Below are 7,096 nucleotides of genomic sequence, written 5' to 3' on the forward strand. Positions count from 1 at the left end.
TTGGACCCGGGGGCGGCCACGAACCGAGGAGGAGGAGCTCTGGCGAACACTGGCGGACGGCGATCCGTCGGCGAGCGGCGTCCTCCGGGGGACCTGCAAGAAGCCGGTGGCCGGGCTTTTCCGGCGCCGGCCCTCCGATGCCTAAGTCAGAGGGGGGCTTAATTTTGGAGAAGGAGAGGGACTGTATTTCCAAGTCCGAAGCCTCCCTTGGGAGGAAGAAGCCTCCTTTGGGAGGAAGAAGCCTCCGGCCCCCTTTTAGAGGGAGAAGCTCCCCTTTTATAGGGAGAGTGGCAGGGTTACCTGTGATGTGACTGGGCGAATTAATGGGTTACCGTCACGATTGGACGTGGGCGTGGAAGTAATGAGTTGCCGTGGATGGCTCGTTCCCATCATGGAAGGAGATGGCGTGCAGCCAGAGCTTGCTTGAGGCGCGCAGTGCAGTACATTCTTGGGAATGATGAGGCGTTGACAGTCGTAGCAGGGTATGGTTCCTGATTAATGTGTCGTGGCGTGGCCGGCAAGTAAAACATGGTGCGGTAAGGCTGCTGCAGGGCATGGCCGCAGCATATAGATGACGAGGCCGGCCTTCTGAGGTCAGCTCAGCCTTCTGGTCTCGTCCTACTGGTCTTAGCCTTCTGTGCTCGGCCTGCTGTGCTCGGCCTTCTGGTCTCGGCCTGCTGTGCTCGGCCTTCTACTCTCGGCCTACTGAGCTCGGCCTTCCGAGCTCGGCAGCCTTCTGGTCTCGGCTTGCTGAGCTCGGCAGCCTTCTGTGCTCGGCAGCATGGATGAGCTCGGCAGCTTTCTGAGCTCGGCTTGCATGAGCTCGGCTCGGCTTTCTGAGCTCGGCCTGCATGGTGAGTTTGATCTTGCTGACGGATTTGGGTGCTATAATTGCATTTGTGGGGTGGTCCATTTTTCCCCCAACACTACCCCCCGACTTCCGAGTTCGAGCAGCTTTTTGGCTCGGGCGAAGGAAGTAGTCTAGTCGTCGATCATCCTCTAACATAGCCAAATATATATGGAGATGTGCGTGCCAAGTAGGGTGTACCTCTCATGCAGTTGGAGTTAAGTGCTCCAGGTTGACTCAGCGGCCTTCTTTGGCCTTGTCTGTTGACGATCAAGCCGAAATCGAGCCGAGCTCGATAGTCGATGGAGATCGAGCCGAGCTCGATTAGTCGATGGAGATCGAGCCGAGCTCGATTAGTCGATGGAGATCGAGCCGAGCTCGATTAGTCGATGGAGATCGAGCCGAGCTCGATTAGTCGATGGAGATCGAGCCGAGCTCGATAGTCGATGGAGATCGAGCCGAGCTCGATTAGTCGATGGAGATCGAGCCGAGCTCGATTAGTCGATGGAGATCGAGCCGAGCTCAATAGTTGATGTAGCATGACGTTAATCCTTTAACTGGGGGATCCGAGCTTGGTCGGGAATCCGATCTTGGAGACATACGGGAGATGGACTTCATTCGTTGGCGATCGTGCGCCCTTATTCGGAGCGGGGCGACGTTGGAGATAGAGATACCCGTAGGTCGTTTTTTGGATTCTCCGACCTGAAAATAGATAAAATATTAAAATTATTTGAAGCCAAAGTGGCGTCCTGTACCTTTTGGAGATATTTTGATGGCTCTCGAGCTTTGAAGTCCCTCAGGACTTGGCTCAACACCGGCCTTCTTTGGCTCGATTTTCTGGGAGGGGTGTTCTGCGCTCGGGCTTCTGAGCTCGGGCTTATGAGCTCAGCAGCCTTCTGGTCTCGGCCTTCTAAGCTCGGCTCGGCCTGCATGAGCTCGGCCTGGATGAGACTGCTGCAGGTCGTGGCTGCAGCATGTGGATGACAAGCTCGGCCTTCTGAGCTCGGCTCGGCCTGCATGAGCTCGGCCTGGATGAGACTGCTGCAGGTCGTGGCTGCAGCATGTGGATGATAAGCTCGGCCTTCTGAGCTCGGCTCGGCCTGCATGAGCTTGGCCTGGATGAGCTCGGCAGCCCTCTGTGCACGGCCGGGGCTTCGGTGATGGCGACGCTCTGAAGGAGAGCAACGTCACGAGCGCCGTCGTAGGGACTTACACCCATGAGGAGGGAGTACATAACTCTCCTTCTCCAGACCTCAGCTTTTATTTCTCTTTCCCTCCAACTCGTTGATGTGAGACTTGGGCTACTACTTCTCACTAGTTGCCCCCACGTACGTCGTTGTAGCGGGAGCCATGCCTGATTCGAGATGGCTCGGGAGAAAGTTTCTTCCTCCGCTTAACATGAACCCGTGGAGGCGGCACAGGAGGATCCTCCACTTGTTGCAGGCTTTGGGCTGCAATTGCTAGCGCTTGGACTTGCTGCACTAGCGCGTCGAAGTGCTCGGGTTGGACTTGTGGAGCTTGATCTGCCGGAGGTCTTGGTGGTGGATTCTGGACTGAGCGCCCGGGGCTTGGAGCATGATGCCGGGAGGTATCAGAGACTCCTCTGCTCCTTAGTTTCATGGCCACGACTCGGTCCCTTCCTCTAGCGCCAACTGTTGCTGGAAATTGGACCCGGGGGCGGCCACGAACCGAGGAGGAGGAGCTCCGGCGAACACTGGCGGACGGCGATCCGTCGGCGAGCGGCGTCCTCCGGGGGACCTGCAAGAAGCCGGTGGCCGGGCTTTTCCGGCGCCGGCCCTCCGATGCCTAAGTCAGAGGGGGGCTTAATTTTGGAGAAGGAGAGGGACTGTATTTCCAAGTCCGAAGCCTCCCTTGGGAGAAAGAAGCCTCCTTTGGGAGGAAGAAGCCTCCGGCCCCCTTTTAGAGGGAGAAGCTCCCCTTTTATAGGAAGAGTGGCAGGGTTACCTGTGATGTGACTGGGCGAATTAATGGGTTACCGTCACGATTGGACGTGGGCGTGGAAGTAATGAGTTGCCGTGGATGGCCCGTTCCCATCATGGAAGAAGATGGCGTGCAGCCAGAGCTTGCTTGAGGCGCGCAGTGCAGTACATTCTTGGGAATGATGAGGCGTTGACAGTCGTAGCAGGGTATGGTTCCTGATTAATGTGTCGTGGCGTGGCCGGCAAGTAAAACATGGTGCGGTAAGGCTGCTGCAGGGCATGGCCGCAGCATATAGATGACGAGGCCGGCCTTCTAAGGTCAGCTCAGCCTTCTGGTCTCGTCCTGCTGTGCTCGGCCTGCTGTGCTCGGCCTTCTGGTCTCGGCCTGCTGTGCTCGGCCTTCTGGTCTCGGCCTGCTGAGCTCGGCCTTCTGAGCTCGGCAGCCTTCTGGTCTCGGCTTGCTGAGCTCGGCCTTCCGAGCTCGGCAGCCTTCTGGTTTCGGCCTTCTGAGCTCGGCAGCCTTCTGTGCTCGGCAGCATGGATGAGCTCGGCAGCCTTCTGAGCTCGGCTTGCATGAGCTCGGCTCGGCTTTCGGAGCTCGGCCTGCATGGTGAGCTCGATCTTGCTGACGGATTTGGGTGCTATAATTGCATTTGTGGGGTGGTCCATTTTTCCCCCAACACAACCTAAAAAATCAGGAGCATAACCAACACTAGGATGCTAAAACTAAGGAGCCAAGGTTCTCCCAAGACTCACTCTTGAAGTCCAAAATAATCCATGTTTGTGTCTATATGAAAATGGATCTTATCGTGATCACCAATATTGATCCTATGATAGAATTTTCTACTCATCCACACAAAAATTCTTAGATAAACAGTATTTTTAAATCATGTTATATAATCTTCAAATAAACGTTGCATGTATAATAAAATAATATTTAAATTTTATATAATGCCTTAAATGATGTTAACACTTCATTCATTTGACTTTTAAAAAAGTAATATTTTAGAGTTAAAGTTTAAATTTTTTTTCTTCAAAAATTTGTATCATCCAAAAAAATTATTAAGTAAACAATGACTTGGGCAATAACATTAGTATTTTTCAATAGATTTTCGGTTACAAAACTATAATGGCAGCCATTATAATATTTTTATTTTAATATTAATAGCTTGAAATTATAATATTTTGATGTTGTTACTGAAATCTTGGTATTGACAATTAATACTGTTGGGGGAATAAGACTTTTCCCCCCAATGACACGAATGCCCCCGAGAAGCCGCACAATCGCCGACCCTGGACAGCCGAAGTCGGCGTCCGACCTCGGAATGCCCGACCTCAAGACATCCGGCCTCGAGACCTCCGACCTAGGAAAACCCTGATGATCAAAGTCTACCTTTATCAGCCACCTACTACGGCCATGCCCCTCTGAGGTCCGGCCGAGGACCATACTCTGACGCCCCCCCCCGGCATTTATTGCGCATGGCTATTGTAAACCTCCAGTTCACTCAACAATTAATGCGGATCTCCGGCTTACTCCACAATTAATGCGGATCTCCGGCTTACTCCATAATTAATGCGGATCTCCGGCTTACTCCACAATTAATGCGGATCTCCGGCTTACTCCACATTTAATGCGCATGGCTCCTGTCATCTACGGACTCTCAGCTCTCCACGGCAAGTTAGCCCAGCAGAGTCTAGTCAACCATGATAAGTCTCTGATCTCGGCCATACCTCCGACACCAATGCAATAATTCGTCTGGTAGTGTGTAAGCCCAGGTCGTACGACGACCTCACCGCCGACATCAACGCAATGATTCACCTGATCGTGCGCCGACCTGAACAACATGCCGAGCCGTACTACGGCCTCGCCCCGTTACATCACAGGTAAACCGACCCCGCCTATAAAAGGGAACCTTGGCCCCTCAGGTGGGGGGGTTGGAAAAATTACGCACCCTACAAACACTATTCTTTTCCTCTCTACACTATTTGCCCCCTTCCTAACTTGAGCGTCGGAGGGCCGGCGCCGAAAAACCCGGCCACCGGCTTGTCTGCAGGCACCCCAGACGGAGGACGCCGCCCGCCGACGGATCGCTGCCCCGCCGTGAGGACCTGCTGCTCCCTCTCTCCGACCACCCCAGACGGAGGACGCCGCCCGCCGACTGGTCGCCGCCCCGCCGTGGTGACCTCCCGCTGCTCCCTCTCCTCGACCGAAGATTGTCCCCGGGTCCAATTTCCAGCAACAGTTGGCGCTAGAGGAAGGGCCCGAGTAGCGATCATGAAGTTGAGAAGTAAGGGAGCCTCCAACATCTCCCGGCGTCCCCCGCAAAGTCCTGGACGCTCCGTCCAGAATTCTCCAACTCCAGCTGACCTAGTTCCTCAGGTCCAGCCGGAACAGTTCAATGCCTTGGTACAGCAAGTCCAGGCCCTGGCCGCCGCCGTTCAGGGCCAACGACGCGAGGAAGCTTTACCAACGCTCCCCCCGCAGACTCAGGTCCCGTCGGAGTGTCCTCCCAACGGCCCGGTCTTCTCAAGCCAAAATCTGCGTGGCTCCTCCAGAGCCAACAACGAAGAATGGACTTCTCCCCGGAGGGAGCCACTGGGGGAAGATTTCGACAGGAGACCCCAACTTTCTGAGGCTGAGTCAGCTCCAGACCACCGCGAACCGGCGCGGATCACGGCAACAATACCGCGGGCGGGGGAGCTCGACCGAAAAATTGAGCATCTGGAGCGCCAGATTGCGGCGCTCCACAGCAAGAAGGCGAGGCAAGAGGGAGACTTTGAGTTCACTACCAAGTCCCCCTTCTCCTGTTAGATCGAGGACGAGCCGATTCCCGCGAGGTTCAAAATGCCTCAGGTGGAGCCCTACAGCGGAATCACCGACCCTCTCGACCACTTGGAGAGCTATCGGGCCCTCATGGCCCTACAAGGGTCCTCGGAGGCCATACTTTGCAAGGCCTTCCCAGCAACCCTCCGAGGGACCGCTCGGCTTTGGTTCTCTGGACTGAAGCCGAACACGGTATCCTCTTTTGAGCAACTCGGCAGGCAGTTCGCCACTAATTTTGCTGCCAGCCAACGTCAACGACGGACGTCAGATTCCCTCTTGGACATCAAACAGAAGGAGGGGGAATCCCTTAAGGAGTACCTGGACCGCATTACCGCCGCCACCTGGGAAGTTCGCGAGCTAGACCAGTCAATAGCCATGTCGGCTTTGAAGACTGGGGTTCGCTCCTACCGATTCCTCTTCTCCATCGAGAAGAGCTTTCCGGCCGACTTCACCGAGATGCTGGCCCGAGCCAGGAAGTACGCCAAGGCCGAGGAGGCGGTCGCCTCCAGGCGGGGAGCAATTGAGCCCGCCTCAAAGAAGCAGAAGAAACGCCTCGAGGAACGCGGCCGACAAAGGAGTCGATCTCCCCGTCGAGAGAAGAATCTCCCCCGGCTGAGGAGCCCGCCCCGCAGCAGGGACGACCTCAGCAGAGGACCCCTCCTCGACTGAGGTCTCCACCACGGCCTCGGACGTACACGGGGAGGTACGAGAACTACACGCCTGTCAATGCTCCCCGGGCCGAGATCCTGATGGAAATCGAGGGTCGGGACTTCTTCCGACCCCCGCTTCCTATGCGAGACACGGGAGTTCCCCATAATCCCAGGAAGTACTGTCGCTTCCATCGGGACCGTGGGCACGACACGGAGGACTGCTTCCAGCTCCGGGACGAGATAGAAGCACTCATCCGTCGGGGAGTACTCAACCGGTTCGTGAGGAACCGACATGAGGAAAGGAGGCCGGCGGAGAATACCATACCGTCCGAGAATCCGGACGACAACATGCCCATTGCCGGCACCATCAACATGATTGGAAGGGCCTCGGCAGGAACGGCCGCCCAGGAAGCACCCTCGAAGCGCCCACGCACTGATGAAGTCATCTCGTTCTCGGACGAGGACTTAGAAGGGGTCGAGACCCCTCATGATGACGCTGTGGTCATCTCTATGATTGTAAATAGGTTTGATGTAAAGCGTGTCCTAGTTGACAATGGAAGTTCAGCCAACGTTTTGTATTATCATGCCTACCAAAAAATGGGGTTGCCAGAAGGACATCTCCGGAGAATTAATGCCCCACTGGTTGGGTTCACTGGGGATTCAGTCCCAGTTGAAGGTGAGGCTAGCTTCCTTGTCACAGTTGGCCTCTCTCCCCGGGAGAGCACTGTGAGGACGGACTTCCTGGTGGTCCGTCTGCCCTCGGTCCACAACGCCATCCTTGGGCGCCCAGGGCTAAACGCCCTTCGAGCCGTAGTTTCAACCCGCCATCTGCTCA

This window comes from Phoenix dactylifera, chromosome 17 (genome assembly GCF_051530095.1).
Source record: "Phoenix dactylifera cultivar Ajwa chromosome 17, Ajwa_hap1_PhDact_Kaust_v1.1, whole genome shotgun sequence".
Classification (NCBI taxonomy): domain Eukaryota; kingdom Viridiplantae; phylum Streptophyta; class Magnoliopsida; order Arecales; family Arecaceae; genus Phoenix; species Phoenix dactylifera.